Source organism: Lampetra fluviatilis, chromosome 1, assembly GCF_964198595.1.
Source record: "Lampetra fluviatilis chromosome 1, kcLamFluv1.1, whole genome shotgun sequence".
Taxonomy (NCBI): domain Eukaryota; kingdom Metazoa; phylum Chordata; class Hyperoartia; order Petromyzontiformes; family Petromyzontidae; genus Lampetra; species Lampetra fluviatilis.
In genome coordinates, this window is record NC_136275.1 from 34732449 (window position 1) to 34750708 (window position 18260).

An 18260-nucleotide genomic window follows, 5' to 3' on the forward strand; every position below is an offset into this window, starting at 1 on the left:
GCAGAGAGCCTGGCACAATCGCCACTTGGTTATCAAAGACAGCTTATTGTTTTGTGGTGGAGGCCTTAATAGGCGCTCGCTAACAGAGCATTGATCCAATCGTCTATATGGCCGTGTGGAGTTTTGTTTGTCCGTTTCACAAGTTGGATTACTGTGATGCATGCGTGCGGGTCGGGCTTCTCTAGGTTGACTTAGCCTGAAACGTGCACGCGTGGCGGTGGTGTTGCGATGGCAAAATACTTTGAGAAGAATACAACGACTGATTGATCTTCGTCACGTGCACCCAGTCGGTAATTATCATCGTCCGGTCAATAATCCTTGTCGCAGTCATCATCACCATCATCACCATCATCACCATCATCACCATCATCACCACCAATGTCAATTATCCACCACTCAACCATTCTTCATATTCAAATCAATCATTCATCATCATCACCATAACCACCACCACGTGTCTCATGCCTCTTGTCTATTCTCTCTCATTCACGCCTGGCAACAATGACAATGGTGATTCATTCACGCGCGAGCTTGCTCTGTGCCTCCCTTTGGCTCCTCCTCACAAAAGACGCCGACTCGTATACGCGCTCGCGCGTGTGCGACCCACGTGCGCGCGCGTGCGCCTTCACTGCACAACTCATTCACAGGCTCGACTCCATTAGTGACTTCAATGCGGAGCAAATTAATGATTCACGGCAGCGCTAATTAGGCTTGCAGCGAGAATCCCGGGCGGGCCCGCGAACTAAGAAGACCGGCGCGCCTTTCTCAGTGGACCGGGCGCAGAGGGGGAACAGCGAGTAGAGGAGGGGGAGGGGGTGGCGAGGGATGGGGCGAGGGATGGGGCGAGGGCTGAGCCAACACCGGCAGATGGTAAACGGTAAAGGTGCAGTCCTGCAATTGCTCGCTCATGCCACTTGCTGGCAGAACGGGGCTCCCTCCACTCGAGAGACCAAGAGAGACCATCTCCAGGGGTAATGGGTGCATTTGGTCTACTCTTCCATGTTGGCCAGGTGCCTTGGAAAACACGCTGGGATGACCGCCCTCACTTTGCCCCACGTGTATGTAACGCATGGGTTTGCTCGGACACGTATGCAGGGTGGCGGAGGGCAGGTTACCGAAGCAGCTATGGGAATGGCACCTAGAGTTTGGCGACCAAGAGAAGCCCTCAATCCGGATGGTGGTGGCGACGAGACGGTAAGAGTGGATGTCACTTTGCAAGCACACAGGACCTGGTAAAAGAATTGAAGTGATTGCAGGGTTTCGTGGCATTCGTGTCATTGGCCACGATAACCTCTGGGCAATCTGTAAGATGTATTTAGTATGGGGTGACTCTTCACCGGTTGACTTTATAATGCACTGCCTACTACTCACGCTGTAGCTTTTACAAAGAGAGGAGTTTATTTATGGGGCGGTAGGGACACTTCATTGTATAATGTAGAAGTAAGGGGAGCACCTGTCCGAGGATTATGTACGCCCCAGGGCAGGGGCGAGTCGATCAATAGGACAACCAACGTTGACTTTCCCCACGAAATGTCAATTATTGTTTCCACCCCAGAGCGATGACGAGCCGAGTCAACCCGCAACCGGGATTTGAAATTCAGAACCTCCCACTCGCGAGGCGGTTGCTCAATCCCCCAAAGCCATCTGGCCGGATTTCGCTATCACTACACGCAGTAAAAAAATAATAATATTAATAATCGAATCTCTCCTCACCACCTCCCCCCAAAAAAAGAAAGGTGCTCAAATTCTAAGTGTTTTGGATTCACTCTTCAAACACACCGGTGGGCTGAAGAAGTAACTAATTGGCGTTTTGTTAACGTGACACATTTCTTACTGATTGGCCGTGTCGGGTAGTGGAGGGTTGCGACATTTATTCTTACCCGATCTAACCCAAACGCCTTTATTATCTACACTGAAAATGTTTGGCATGACGAACAAAAAAAATCGCTCGGGGTTAAATTAAATACCGCCGATCAATGATGCTGCAGCCTTGTCTCCTGCAGCCTTGACAGCAGGACTCGGTGACGCTACAACCGCACACAAACAGCAACCCAACGATGTCTACATGTCCCCTGCTGCGTTGTGCCACGCCATCTCGTAACGACCCCTCTTGGGTTAGATCGTGTAACTATATAAATGTGTCGTTAAACCCGCCACCACCCGACACAGCCAATTAGTAAAGTTTGTCACGTAAACAGAACGTGGCCAATTCATTACTAGCTCAGCACACCGGTGTTTTGGGGAGCACATCCACAACATTTACAATCCGAGTACAACGTTTCGCCAGTAATTACAACTAGCTTCATCAGGCAACAGCCATGTTTTTTTAATTGGCTACGTCGGGTGGTGGTGGGATTAACGACACATTTATATATTTACGCGATCTAACCCAAACAACCTCTATTATGGATTATATTGTTCGCGAAGGCCTACATGTCAAACTGACCCTTTCCTGGCTCGTCACGCGATGTACACAAAGCAGAGAGTAGATGAGCGATGTTTACATGTTCAACGTGCAAACGATGCAGCTCAGTTCATGGCTATTGATGTGCCCCACGAATTTTATTGTTTTGTTCTGTAAAAGGCACACGCCAAAAGATAACCAAAGCATTTTGCCGGCCTTTGCTGGGTCGCACATGACATCCCTCGACGCTCGCAGCAAGCAAACGTGAATCTTGTTTGGGTGACACATTGGGCCAAAATTGGGCAAACTCTTCCAACCGCATGCCAACGTTGGCTCAAAGTGGCGTAATTATCTAATTTTGATAGTATGTACGTTGAACTTCTTTCGAACGTAGCCAACCGTGCGAATTGTAAGGTCGCTTCCATTCAAACAAAGCCTCAAGCTTTATATCAAATAACAAAACCCATAACAAACCCTTCACAAATATAAATAAAAGCATGAACACTAAATAAAAGGCAAAACAAACACACACAGATGGGTTACGAAGAGCAAAATACAAATATGATTTAAGATGTGACTTTAAAGACACAAACGATTGAGATTCCGGAATGCTCTGGGGAGGACAAGGATGAGGCGCCCGATTGCTGCTGAAGGTTCTATCGCTGATCGATCATTGGTTTAGTTATAGGCTTATCGCCCATTGATCACTGGTTTAGTCATAGGCACAGGCCTATCGCCCATTGATTACACTACGTAACACAATTTTTGTTCCTGGGTAGTAAGTGTTATTTCCTAATTGCTTATGCCTACAAAGTATAGAAAATGGCTATTACTTCCTACAAAGTTTGCTTTTTTGACCAGAACATTGATTACTGGTTTAGTCATAGGCACAATCATATATGTCATTGATCACGGGTTTCATCACAGGTACAGCTCTATCGCAAATTGACCACAGGTTAAGTTATATACACTACTCTATCGCCCTAGACTCACACACACTGGTGTCCAGATGATGTGTAGCGAAGTTTCCATACATGGGCGTAAGGTTTAGTGGGAAGTGCGGTGAGAATGTTGCCAATGATCGCTGAGTAAACACCGTTACCTGTCGATGGGAGAGCGAAGGACGCGCTCACGTTTTTAATCGCTGTTCCACACGCCAAAAATCGGATCAACGGTTTTTTTTGCCGAACTGTTCGCAAAAACTTTTCGCAAAAAGTTCGGCTTGTGCGAACCATTGCACGCAAAAGCAGCTGGTCCGAATATCCTAGGAGTTTAAAGGAACGCACGGACGACGACACGAGGCTAACGGCGGAGTTTGTATGTTAGTTTGCTGGAGAGGAGGGATTTGGTTCGTCTCCAAATGCCGCAGGAAACAGGTGGCCTGGCGGGCGGCACGGGAGAGAAAAGGGGGCCTTACAATCGATCACGCCGTACAATTAATAACGATGGCCACTGCATTGATAACTTGTTTTTTCCCATATTTGGTTACACCATAATCATCATCAGCAGCAGCAACTATGAAGGCCTCGAGCCGTCTCCATCTCTCATGGCCTTGCGATGTAACAATCCATCCAGGCAACTGCGTACGAGATGATCTCATCGCTCCATCTCCTCGGTGGATGGCCTCTAGGACGCGTTGAATCCCCTGGCTGCAACTCCGTCACTATTCTTAACCATCAACCACTGTCCCTTTTCGTGACGTCCCCTGCCCCAAAGTCCGAGTACTTTTATTCGCGATTTGAACGATCCATTTAATGATCAATTACACAAACTGTCATTGTTGTGGGTTTACTCTCCAACACACCGGTGAGCTGAAGTCGTCACTAATTGATAATAGGCGTTTCCCCATATTTTCTGTTAAGATGTCTGCATTAACCACAATGCTTGTGGTCAGAATGCAAACAAAAAACATTCAGATAATATTTCGATTTAAAGCTTTCGTGACTGCAGGGATTCATCTTCTCGGTTCTTTCGGTAAAGTCACGTAGAAGGGAAGTAATAAAATACCGAAAGAACCGAGAAGACTCAGATAATATATGCATTGTCCTTGAAACTGATTGGTCCACACCAGAGACAGCTTTCTTTTGAGCCTCGTCTCAAAAGGTATTAGATCACAGAACGCCAAAAAGCGAACAGCACAAAGGCAATGCCACTATCAGAGTAATGAGAGATCGGGGTGAGCATCTACATCGTGGGACCTCCTTTGCCAGTACCAAAATATGATAATAGGGTTTCCCCCTTTTTTCTGGTAACAAAACTTCCCTTCTACGTGACTTTACCGACAGAACCAAGAAGATGAATCCCTGCAGTCATGAAAGCTTTAAATCGAAAAAAAAAGGTGTTAAGATGTTAAAACACCAAACTGAAACCTTTCATTAGGAATCATGTCTTAACACCTGTTTTGTTACCAGAAAAAAGGGGAAAACCCTATTATCATATTTTGGTAATGGCAAAGGAGGTCCCATGATGTAGATCGTCACTAATTGGCACGTAACAAACCTGACTGCCGGGTGGTGGTGGGTTAACGACACATTTAAATTTCCGCGATCTAACCCAGATAAAAAAAAAACTACTTTATTATGGATTTGAGTTATGTAATTCACCCGCGTGTCATCTCAAATCAACATAGTTTTTATTTTCGGATAATTGGAATTCGCAGCATGCACCTTGTTATGCTTAAGTGTGACATGTTCTGTTTGGGTTCCATTTTCCTCGTCAATGTCCACGTGTTTTCGTCCAATCCCCATGTCACAGTAAACCCTTATAACATATCGTAAAGGGGCTCCTCGCAGCTTTTCTGGGTGACAATTTTCCCTTTTAAAAAACTGCACATTTCAATTTAATTATCGACATTCTTAAAATTCCCCAGAATTCTCAAGGCCCTGAACTACAAAGTGCGATCTTCACGTACAATGCAGTAAATTCCTCCGACGTGGGCAAAGAGTCAGCCTTACATTTATATCCATATATATATTTACATTAGTTGCCATTATTAAGCTAAAGGTTCAGCCCTGCAATTTATTGCTCACACCACTGCTGGCAGAACAGCCTCCGACGAGTACGGTTGATTATGCACGATACCAAAGAAGACAACATCCATAGTGGCAGGAGCTGGCCTGACATCTTTGAAAAGATGAACTATCCACACTTTACCCCACCACGTGCAACCTGCCGATCGACTGATTGATTGATTGGTCTATCCATTTATACTGCTGTGTGGCCCGAGGTACAGGAGGGAGGGATTTAAGAAACTCGCTCCAGTGTTTCAACTGCCGCTCAGGGAGATCGAATCGTCTACATCTGGACTGTAAGTCAGGCGCCATAGTGATGATAAGGCAAGGGCGGGGTAAGGGCAGCAGTGAATGAGGTAAAAAAAAAATCTACACTTGCGCAGGACTGCCAACAGCCCAACACAATCCCTTGAAGGCATTATTGCTCTTGTTTAATTTCTCCTTTTCGTATAGGCTCGCAATGGTTTGCCAAGTGCCACAGCAAATGGGTGTGGCACATGTGAAGTGTACTAATTCAAAGACACGAGTAGGAGGCGTTATCCCTCTTGTTTATTCCGGCTCTCACAGCCATAGGGGATAACTCTGTAATGCGGGCGTAAACGACCTCCCGGAAGTGACGTCATGGGGGGAGGAGTTACGTCACGTGGGGGAGAGGGTAAGGGTCTATAAGGGGGGTAACCGGAAGCAGTCGGGAGTGATCGGGGACTGGGAAAAGTGAGAGGCCACGCAGGGCGAAGGGTGAGAGAGAGTGGCGAGGTCGCCACACACCCGAGCCACGAGGATCGGCACCGTCGGCCAATGGTGACCGACCCCGGGGCAGGAGGAGCAGCGAGGAGGCTGCAGAGAGCAGCGGGTCTGCAAGGGAGGAGTCGGCAGCAGGGGTCTGCACGACGTGACAGCGGCGGGGCTGCTAGGAGGAAGTTTGGGTTACGTGAGCGACAGCCGCCTGGGGCTGCAGAGTGGAGAGTATATAGGGGAGTACCGTGAGGGAAAAGAGATCGAACCCAAATAAAGGACACAGGACAGAGAGAAGCGTCCGAGTCTTTCATTACAACTCCATACCGGGTCGGGACAGCCAACACGCTTTCAGACCCACAGCTTGACGAGCCGAAGACCACGACGACAGCAGCATGACAAGTTCCATTCCCATTGCCAGCAGCCCCGACTGTGAGTCGGAGCTCGCCTTTTATTCTCCCCAGCGTGGTCAGGCTCCGCCCTCGGCCACGCCTCCTTCTGGATCCCCCAGAAGGCTCCGCGTTTGGCCCACGGGTCCAACTGGTAGAGCGGGCTTGCTACCCCCAATCCCATTGTCTACCAATCACCCAGCGCCACGTGCTACAGTGACTCATTCAATGTCACTACACATCAGAGGTCGCAACCGGGTACCCGATACCCGTACCCTACCCGATACCCGGTTACCCGTACCCGGCCAGGTACGGGTATGGGTACCCGTTTGCAACCCTGGTGCGGCCGGGTATGGGTACGGGTAGGTCGTGAGTCACTGGTGAGTAATCGTTTGTCACTCATTTCGGGTAGGGTACGGGTAGGGAACGGTTACCCGTACCTGGCTGGGTACGGGTACCCATTTGCGACCCTGGTGCGGCCGGGTACGGGTACGGGTAAGGAATCAAAACTCGTTTGCGACCTCTGCTACACATATGCCAATTGAACCCCATCCACCGCTCTTCTGCTTCTCCGTGCCTGATCCGTGGACAGCGAGGTCAGTATTCTTCACGACTTTTCAGAGGGGGGACCACTTTCGCCAATATGACATCAGTGCGAAGGCCGCCACACATCTGAAACCATTGTGGTTTGGCAGCACGATGGGGGTGTTGTCACTCTGTGTGTACTGTCGAGGGCCCAGCATGTTTCGGGATCCGCACTAAAGGCCCGCCAGCGGCCCACGGCCCTTGCGAGGGAGAACACTGAGCTAGGCGGTGGCGAGCGGTCGCAAGGCCATCAAATCGGCAAAGCCTCCCCGGACCAGTGGCGTTAAGCTGCTGTAATTGCAATCGGCGAACGCAACCGGCAACGAGCCAGACGAGAGGCGTGGGGCAGGCAAGAGCAGCCTCGCAACGAGCCAAGTCAGGAACGAGACCACGTGCGTGCCAGGGTGTGCGCGTGGCGGTTGTAATGCAGCGGTAATGGGGAGCAGCGGTGCAGCAGTCAGCGGAACTGCGCTTCGGAACCCGGCGACCAGAGTTCGATTTCTGCTCGCGGTCATCAACACCAGCGACGGTCGTCTTAACCGGTTGTGAGCCTGCCCTAGGTCGACTCAACCTTAAGTGAGTACCGTGCCTGGTGCTGTGTGTAAATATCGCCACTGGAGAAACAAAGGCAGCCTTGCGTGGTGCTGACCACCCACCCTGTCGTGTGCCGTTGCCGGTCTTCATAGGTGCTCACTAACAGCACTTGCCTCAAGAGTCTGTTGAGGCAATACGGGGGATATGTGGCTTGTGTATCGATTGTATGCGGTGCCCCCCCTACCACACTATGCCCCACACGATTGCTTTCTTGCTGTTTTAAAGCGTTAACCCCGGTAAATGAGTTCGCTGTCTCGCGTTTCATGTCTCGCGCGTTTCCTCGTCGTGCACATTCCACCACCCGCGTCAAAGGTTCTGGCCGTGTTCATAGTTTGACGTCTCCTGACTGACGCGTGGAGGCGGGGGGTGGCGGGGCTCTGGTGTGGGGTGAGGGAGGGGCGGGAGTTTGGGGTAAGGGAGGGAAGAAGGGGGCAGGGAGGCGTGTTTGGATATGCGCTGAGAGCCATGAAGGAGGACGCATGGATTGGAGGGATGCCGGGAAGGCGATGACGGTGATGATGATGATGCTGGTGATGGCTGGAACGTCTCAATACGGGAGGAGATGGTGGGTGGGTGGCAACGTCGTGAGGACGGGTTTGGGAGGCCTGTGATCCAGCAGTGGATAGATCATGGCAGATAATGATGCTCTGATGTATGAAACGCCTTTAGTGATGAGACCAGCTCCAACGCTGGCAGTGCAATCAGTTGTCAAGATTTTCGCTTGTAAATCAATACAAAGATCAATACTTTGCGTTGTTTTTACATTATCTTTTCCCAGGCAATGTCATCCAGATTTTGCTATGGGCATCATACCATGAGACGAATACTCCATTTGCAAATCTCGCAGAGAAGAGCATCATCCCATGTTCGAGAACAGCCTGCAGAAAGCGAGATATCGCAGAACCACTTGTGAGATATCTTCACTTTGTCACATCTTATGCACCAGGGGAGTAAGTTGCATCGATTCATCAATTACCACCGATTCTGAAGCTCACGAAAAACCGAATCGCGGGGCGTAGGAATCAACGGCTCGCAGAAGTGCTGTCAGGTTGCTGCTGCACCACGTGTTGTTCGGCCTGGTGTCCGAGATGTTGCTCCGCGCCCTGGGAGCTTCTTCAAATGTCCCCACCGCAGCGCAAAACCACACCGATGCGATCCACCAATTCTCACTGCCCTCCACAATGATGGATTACAGGCCACGTGCAAAGCCACCAAGCGTCCCTCGCTAATGGGAATCCCCTCTGGTGTAGGGGCAGGCAACAAGAAGAGACATTTGTTTCGAATTCGGTGCGAAAAAAAGAACTCAATATCTCAAGAGCGACAACGCACGTGGTGAATACGAGACGGTGGCTCCTTCATAAATGACGCTCACGAAGCGGTCCTTAAAGAGCGGCCGCTTGCGGCACCAGAGCCGCAGGTTTACGACCCCTGCTGTCGTGGCTGCAGGAAGGGTCAACCCATCGCAAATATAAAAACCACACTCACCCTTAGGTGATCCGAGGCGTGCACAGGTATATTCATTTTGCGCTTGGGTTTTCGTGAGCAATGTCCATGATTGATAATTTATTTCGGTTGGGTTTAGGTCGTGTAAGTAATTATGTCAAGGTTGTTTTTATGTTTCACTATAACCCTCCACTGCCCGACAGAGCTAATCAAATCAAGGTGTCACGTAGGCAAACATGCCAATTGATTTGGTTCATCAGCCAAGCCGGAGTGTTGAAAGAGCGAGCAAATATCACACCAAATTTTATCGGACGTTTCGCGGGAGATTACAACCAGGTATTTTCAGTTTAAGATTCGATCTTAATCGATATGCAGCATTACGCCGGGGCAGTTGTAAAAAAAAAATCCCCGATATACATTTCCGACAGGTTCGAGGTTTCGGGTCATCGTTCTTACACAATCGAGGCGTGGGTTTAATTATTTTCCCTTCTGCTCGGGCTAATTCTACGTTAACGAGGATTGCAAATATGCCGACCGCTTTTGGCCAGCGATACATTCTCAAAAGATACCGCTCGGCCGAACGAGAAGCCGGTGACCAGCCTCGCACAAGGAACTCGAAGGGGGTTCGACCCCTGTCCAGGAAACAGCGGGCAGCCCTTAACCAATGTGACTTCTGTGGTTATCAGAGCTGCACCGTGGATCTCCGTGGTCCAGCACGGCCCCATGCAACGCCGATTCAGCCCGACCGCCATCGTCACCCACCAGCATTAGGGCGCACGGACTGGTGGCCACGTGGTGATGATTGCACGCAAGCGTTTAATTACACTGGTGAACACACTTTTTCTGGCATAAGGTATTCCAACGGTTAAAATGTAATTTTGGGGTGCCGATTCCAAATCTGGCATCAGTTTTTGTCTATCACATCAGGTTTTTGAGATATCAAATATTGCATTTTCAATAAAAACGGCAGAAGAAAAATATTCAATAAATGTGGATATCTACATAAAATGATATTATAAACACACTATCCTAAAAATACAGCACTATATTTTAATACTAAAGCAGTCACTGACTCGCAACAACTTGCAATCATAAGTGACAGAGTTAATTTCGGGTAAAATCAATGAAAATGGGGTATGGCGATAGCATAAAATGAGATGTGATAGAGCAAATCTGAGGCCAGATTTGGAATCGGTACCCAGAAATTAGTCTAAAACAGCTGCAAAAGTCCAGGCCAGAATTTTTTTTGTTGTTGTTGACCAGTGTTATTGAAAGAGCGCGCACGCCTGTATGTGTGTGCTGGTCGACTCATCCTCAAATGAGTATCAAATGATCGCCATTTGGGATACAAAGGCGGACACGCGGGAGCGGTGCTGGCCACCCACTCTCTCGTGTGCCGTGTCGGCCTTCATAGATGGTCGCTAACGGCACTTGCCCCAAAAGTCTGTCTTTGTATATTCGCCCATCTTAGCCACGTGTGAACTCAGCTGAAGTGGACGAAGGATAAAGTCGTCTCGAACACTGTTCTTTATTCTCATTAATAGTGTACATTGTCCATTCCGTGTTGTGCACGAACATCGTATTTCGTATTTGGTCTGCAGTCACATACCTGACTGAGTAATTATCTCCAATGCTTCCTTTCTGCTGTGCCCCCCCCGCCCCGAGATATGGACTGCGCAGAACGGAAGACCAGGTGTACATTACAATAAATAATGATGACGTGTACTAATGAGGCATGTTGAAGGGGGGCGATGGTCTGATTTGTTAAACTGCCCACCACCACCCATAATTTGCAGGCATGTACCACCACGCCCGGTCTTTGCACGCGGGGCTATTGTGAAGCCATGGCAAATATTGACTGCTCCGGAAAGTGCCAGGCACAGTCGCGATGGCTTTTTCCTTCCACCCCCACCCACCCATCCTCCTCTGCTCCCCACGTGACGCCACGGCTCTTAGCTGTCAGAGCTGCTTCTCGACTCAATTTAGAAAGGATGGGTGGCGGTAAGGCTCCTCCCACGTCGCCTAACCGCATATGAGAGATGCTCCCTCCCCCCCCCAACATAAAATAATTCCACCTATTCGTCTTATCGTTATCTCTTGATTGAATCGATAATGAATGTTACATCATCACCACCACCGCCACGTGCCATTGTCTGGCCGCCACTGTCCCTGGCGACCCATCGGCGATGGAGCACTCTGACTCCTGACTAAGAACGGCTGATGCCATCGCTCTCTCTCATCGGCCATGGCCATCGTCATCATCGCTGTGCCCTGCCCCCATGCCCACTTATATATGTTTTTCAAAAGGCACGTAAAATGACTGAGACAGTTTTGCAACGGACTTAAAACGGTGTTATACCAAAGAGCTGACTGTGTGTGATCAGTGCGCGTTCGTGAGGGACTGGACTCATAAGGGGCCGTCCATAAATGACGTCACGCAACTAGGGGGGGGGGGGGTCAGACATGTGTGACGATGTGTGACGAGGGGGGGGGGTGTTGAGAAATGTGACGCCACATCAAAATGTGCAACTTTAAATAAATATAGACTACACGTTCTACTTAATTAAATATACTTTTCAAAACATGTTTTCTCCTACAACATCAGAGTGCAGCGCCACATTAAATACGCACTACAATGACAATAGTTTAAAGCGATTTGAAGCATGTAATATATCTTTTTTGGGGGGGCAGAGCTTTGTGACGTCATATTTGAGGGGGGTTCTGACTTTCTGTGACGCCGTGTGACGAAGGGGGGGGGGGTCAAAAATCGTCCAAAATCGCGTGACGTCATTTATGGACGGCCCCTAAGAGTGCGCGATAACAAACGCTCGGACTTTAGATGTCTGATTTACGTCACGTGTTCCATAAGTCACGTGTTCCTCTAGCCCATTGTACTTTCAATCATGCGACTACCCACGCTTCTTTGCGCTCTTTTCAGCTTTTGTTCTATTGTCAAGGTTTCTGATTCATACCTTATAGCTGGCAGCCAGTGAATGATGTTGAATTATTCATATGTGTCTAATTAACTTTTTTTTTTATTTACGAGGCATCACGGTGTTCCGAGTGGTGGTATGCTTTGTGACATTGAAAATCAGAGGGTGCCGGATCTGTGCCAAGGCTGTTCTGATGTCCTCAGGATCGTGTGTGGCCTGCTTTTGTCTTGTTGCAGGGGGACGGCTCGCAGCGTCTGATCGTCGGGGATACGTTCTGGAAGCAATCGCTAAGTACTCACTTAGAATCAGGAAGTAACATTTTGATATAAAGCTCTCGTGACTGCAGGGATTCATATTATTGGTTCTTTCGGTAAAGACGCTGTCTCCGCGACAGACCTGGTCTTCACCTGAGGACGGCTGCTTGCGTTGTGGCGGAAAACGTCCTGAGAATTATTTTATTATGTTTTATTTTTATTATTTTATTGTTTCCCTTCTACGTGACTTTACCGAAAGAACTAAGAATTTGAATCAGGAAGTAATCAACTATTATTGAGAGAACGTAGGCATTTCGGGATATATACATGAGATGAGTAAAATCGCTGCACATTGTTTAGAATCCCATCGTACTGTTCGTCTGTGGTGAGAAAAGTAAACTGTTTTTTTTGGATGGTGGGCCTGCCGTTAAAACAAAGGTTAACTGTTCAACACTCTAATCCGGTCTTTATTTGTTGTTTATTTACCATCATCAGCCACGTGACCGGGCTGAGACCACCAACTCGCTGCACTTCAGAACCCGATTTAATGACAACTCAGTCCATGCCAATCTCTGAGTCTCTATGTGAGTGAACAGGTTTCTGTGAGTGTTAATGGGTCTCTGTGGCAAGTCATTTCGTGACCGGGGTGAGACCATCAGCTCGCTACACTTGAACATTCACAAATCAAGAGAACAACAACAACAAATCTCTCATTCCAAATTTGCGGCTTTATTTCTTTTATCGCAAGGTCACGGACCTGACCCGAGGTGCAGGTGATAACACTTGGAGGAGTGATTGGTCCCGTCGTGGAAATTCACAAGTGTCAAGCATTGATGACTGAATAACAGTATTCTCTCACTCGTCGTGATTTCTTAAAAGGTGTTTATTTTCATCATCATAATCACTATCATTATCATCTTCACCCTGCTGCGTCCGGGTATTGACGTGTGGTCGCTGCTGGGGTGGTTAAGGGTCAGCAGGGCACTGGACTCGCACTCCAGAGGTCGCCGGCTCGATTCGATCTTCCCGGCGTGGTCGGTTGTTTCAAGCTTTGTGGGTTTATTTTTTGACCCAGCTGAGAAGTCAAGTGACCAGCAAAGTCTCATGTTGCCCAGAGTGACTCGAGGCATTGTTCTGCGGGTAGGGGGGCGATTGCTGCTGCTGGCTATAATCCCAATTGTTTTTTTTTTGTGGTTTGGGAAATGCTCTGAAAATGTACTCTTTCGTGATAGCCACGGGGGGATGGGGGGCGGGGGGAGCGCTGCTCCTTTCTCCTTCGTGACGTTTCACCTGCACGTTGAAGGTCGCCAACGAGCTAGCAGCGCTTGTCACAGCTGTCCCGAAAGGGTAGCGTTCAAGACAATTCCTAATACATCGAGTTGTGAAAACCGACATTTATTCAATTGCTGGTTACTGTTACAACTGCCCACTTCAGCATTTGTTTCTTGCTGTAGTTGTCCCACCTGATGACGGACGCTTGTGTTGCGCCCGAAACGTCGTGATTTATTATTTTATCCCATCATTTTATTATTTATTTTCATTATTTATTTTTTACCTTCGTGACTTTACCGGCAAAACCTAAGAGTATGAATCCTTGCAGTCACGAAAGCTTCAAATTTAGAATTACTGTTACAACATTTGGCAAATTTTGACCCAGAGGCCAGCACACAATGGTTCCACTCTTGTGAACCACGCCAGGGGATCGGTAAAGTCCACGTCGAAGGAGATGATGCGAACAGAAGAATGTCAGACGATCCTGCGCCTTTCCTAGGTCACCTGCACTGGTGCGGTGTGCAAACATCGGCACTGGGAAGACAAAGGCGGCCGGGCGTGGTACTGGTCACACAAACGTCCCCGTGCGCTTTGTCGGCCCTAAACAGGATGCTCGCGAACAGCCCAGCGTGATAACCGTTCCACACACGGCACTGCCAAATATAATGTCTCGCTGATCTCATCAAGGAGCATAAACCATCACACGAACTCCGGTCATCCTCGCTCCAGTGGCTTTTGGCTGGCCATCGAACAAAGATGGATTAGTCATTGCACCGCGCGCTTTCAGATCCGCTTCTGCGGCCGTCTGTAACGCTCTTTTTTCCGATATAAGGAAGCCGCTGGGGCTGTACGCTTTCAAACCTAGTTTGAAAACTATTCTCTTTAGAACTACTTTTTGCGTTGAGTTTGTTGTCCTTCCTCCAAACCTCTGATTAGCGCGGTTGGCTACGTACGGTGCGATAGAAGTTGAACATTCATACGTACAATGGTAATATTCGACGTTTCTCAATATTCATCCTACGGGCAACACCGGGTTTCGCAATTTGCATGACATTGTTCTGAAACATTTGAAACAACCGAACGGTCCGTCCCTTATATGTGCCGAATCACATGTAAGTTTTCCCTGGGCCGCTTGCACACATCACTTTCCCTGCTGAATATACAACGGGAGAGGCATTTCAAAAGCGTGTTGGCGATGCGCCGCCTTCTCTGGTGTTAGGTCAGGTCTCACAATGTCTCTTTTGAGCAAAACGGATGTTCAATTTCATCGCACATTGCGAGCACAGAGAATGTGCAGGTGTGTTGTATTCTCAGGCAGTTCGGAATGGTTTCTGGACAAAAGGATACGTAAGATAAATCTGAATTCGTCATTATACATTGTGTTACATATATCTGCTTTTTGAGTGCATGATTGGAATTACATTTAGAGGCGGGAAGATAAGACGTGGATTAGTGTGTACGCGAGATTAAGGCGTCATATTGCAGTCAACCAAATTACTTTCGCGACGCTGCTGTGTTGGCAGCGGTGCGCAAGCACAAATAACAAAACATTAAACACGTCCGCCAAAACACACCGTGGCCTTGAAAGGAAACGATACAATACCTGGTGAATCAGCAATTGTCCTTCTTCATAGAAGATTATGATGACAATTGTCCATGAATGATGTTGACTATGTTGATGAGAGGAAGAGAGGAAGACCTGAAAGAGAACGGTGACACAAAGATGTGACACTGCTTAAGCTTAGTGGCACAAGACAGAGAGGAAAGTGGAAAAAAATGACGAAATGTGCATCGGACACCTATGATCCACTTGCTCATGGATCGTGATGACGATGATTATAGTCAACCAGGGATTATCTCTATCAAGTTGTTGAGCTGGTGAATGATGCTATATTGAGTATGATAATGCAGTATTTGGTCAGTGATTATGATGTGTGGTTACTGATGATAACGAATAAAGTGAATAAAGTTATGAGCTTGATATGACAGTGATGACAATGATAATTAGAACTCTCGTGGTCTTCAGGCTGTAATGATAATATAATGAGTGTAATTGTCAGATAATGACAATGATGCTACTGATTATGATGATTACAAAGACAATGTCAACATCACAGAATAATCAATTATTGACCGTGTTAATCACGCAATTATTATGAATACTACAATCGTAATGATAATGCCAATGACAATAACGACAAAGGTAATGGTACCTTGCAGACTTGAAAAAAGAATACACCTCGCCATGAACAAATTGTGTCATTGGCAATTAATTTCATCACAAATGACAACGCCTGCGAGTAACGGCTCGAACAAAGGAAGAGACAATCGCCTGGCACTCGTTACCCGTCTCGTAGTGAACATACACATGCCACATACAAAGACAAAGATCCCCCGTATAGCCTTAACATACTGTTCAGGGTGGGTGGCCAGCACCACTCCCGCGCGCCCGCCTTTGTCTCCCCATTGGTGATGATTGCGCACCGCACCAGGTACTCATTCGAGGTTGAGTCGACCTACACACACGCATACAGACGTGCGCGCTTTTTCAATAATTCCACACCTGTGGGATGCTTGGCAATAAGCACCACGTGGCCACCAGTCATTGCGCCCTAATGCCGAGTTTGAATGCCCTCTACGCAAGCCCCGTTCTGTGAGTCTGGCACACGGCGGTCAGGCCAATAATGCACGGACGAGTGCTTCGCTATCTCTCTCTCTCGCTCGATCAAACATTCCGTTCCGTGGTCAGGATCGCCGCATCTCCACCGCCACAGCCGCCACCGCAGGCCCTCCTCAGCCTGCGCTGCACATCCGTCTGCACTCCCGCACAACCTCGCCCACCACCCCGAGCTCACGAGCCAAGAGGGTTTTGTCGGTACCACCTGGGGTAGAAAATGCTATACCTGTCCACCATGAACCATGGCAATCACGATCATTGTTCACCATGGGCAAAACACATTTATTTAAACACCTCTGTTCTGTCGACACCCTTCCGATGTATTTTCATATTCCATAGATGTTGCCCATCACGTTTTTTTTTAAATTTGCAAAACGAGTGTATGGTACGGCACCCTTCTTTGGCGGTATATCTCTCATACAAAACTACCTCTGAGACATTGCTATCCTAAACAATTGTAACGGTGACAAACAATGGCTCTATAAAATCAGTGTTAACATATGCCACCCGCGGGGGTACCGACTGGCTATTGTTGGGCCAGTCAATGGCTCGTAACCCCCAACCCCTTCCTGATTGCTCGAGGCGTAATGCTTAGATGAGGCATGCGCGCCACAGCATCGCCGTGTCCGTTCCAAAAATAGACGAGCGACAAGACGGTGGACGGCAGGCGCTGTTATCTTCATTAATGCCTCCATCTGTAACACATTCCCTGGATGCCATTGACTCGTGCTGGGGCAGTTAGCGCCGCCCGTCAATCAAACGCGGCCGTACGGTGGGGAGAGGAAGGGGGGCGGGCAGTGGTGGTGGGGTTGGGGGCGTTCTTCCTGCCTGCTGATCACTGTGACGTGATTAGACACAACGCAAAACAAATGACTAAGATCCCCTATGCAGCCTGCACATATTGTCAGGGTAAGTGCTGTTTTAAAAAAAAAATATCTCTGACTCATCCGAGTCGACGCAGCGCAGGCACCACATGGTCACGGGTGAGGTTTTCCACTGGCTATTTGCCGTGCCGTGGCTAAGGCGACAGACGCGAGCCTCTCACAAGAAGACCCTTCTTGAATGCGGGCCAAACAGGGGCCAGGGGCAGGGCTAATGACGCGTCCATTGCGTGTGACGTCAGTCGTTGCAACTCAAACAAACGCGTCACCAAGTCATCTACGTGCCTCTTCACGTAAGCACGCCGTGTTTGAACGGACACGGTACAACTCGGCTTCTGCCATGGAATATCGTGTATCTGGCGCCTTCTGAGCTGCCCAGAAACTGGCTCGCATGTGCCAGTCGAAAATGAGCATTAACGAGCTGGACTGGTTTGGATAGATTCCTAAACAATGGCCATTTACATTTAAGCCTAAAACATCCAATGTACTTTCTCTGGCAGATATCACGCACATTTCTGCGGAGGGAGCTGGTAGGAACGTTGGGTTGCTCGGTCAATGGCCAGGGTCAACGGCGGCGTGGTGTATTCCGCAACTTTGCCCGACTGTGAGGGCGGGCACAAGCCGGGGTGAGAAGGTTAAACGTTGAGTTTTATAAGGGCACCACGGGGTGACCAGCCCCTCCCCACCCTACCCCACCCCTCCCACCCCCCACCCAGCCCCACCCTCCCCACCCAGCACCGCCCCATCCTCCCCACCCGGCCCCTCCCCACTCTCCCCTCCCCACCCAGCCCCTCCCCTCCCCACCCAGCCCCTCCCTGCACGACGGACACAATAATCCCCTGTGGGCTGGTGTAACCAGGAGGTTCCTACCAGTATAAACACGTGACTATAAGGGATGGTGTGACCGTGATAGAGGATAGTGACGGAATGCCCACCGAGTGAATGGAGCGACATATACTCGTGTGGACAGGTGCCAGGTGGATTATTGTTCCATCGCAGGATCGTGAAATGTGACGGCCGCTTGGGGGAAGGCTTTCAACCAGCAGTGGATTGACCGCGGGTCGAATATAACGACGATGTAG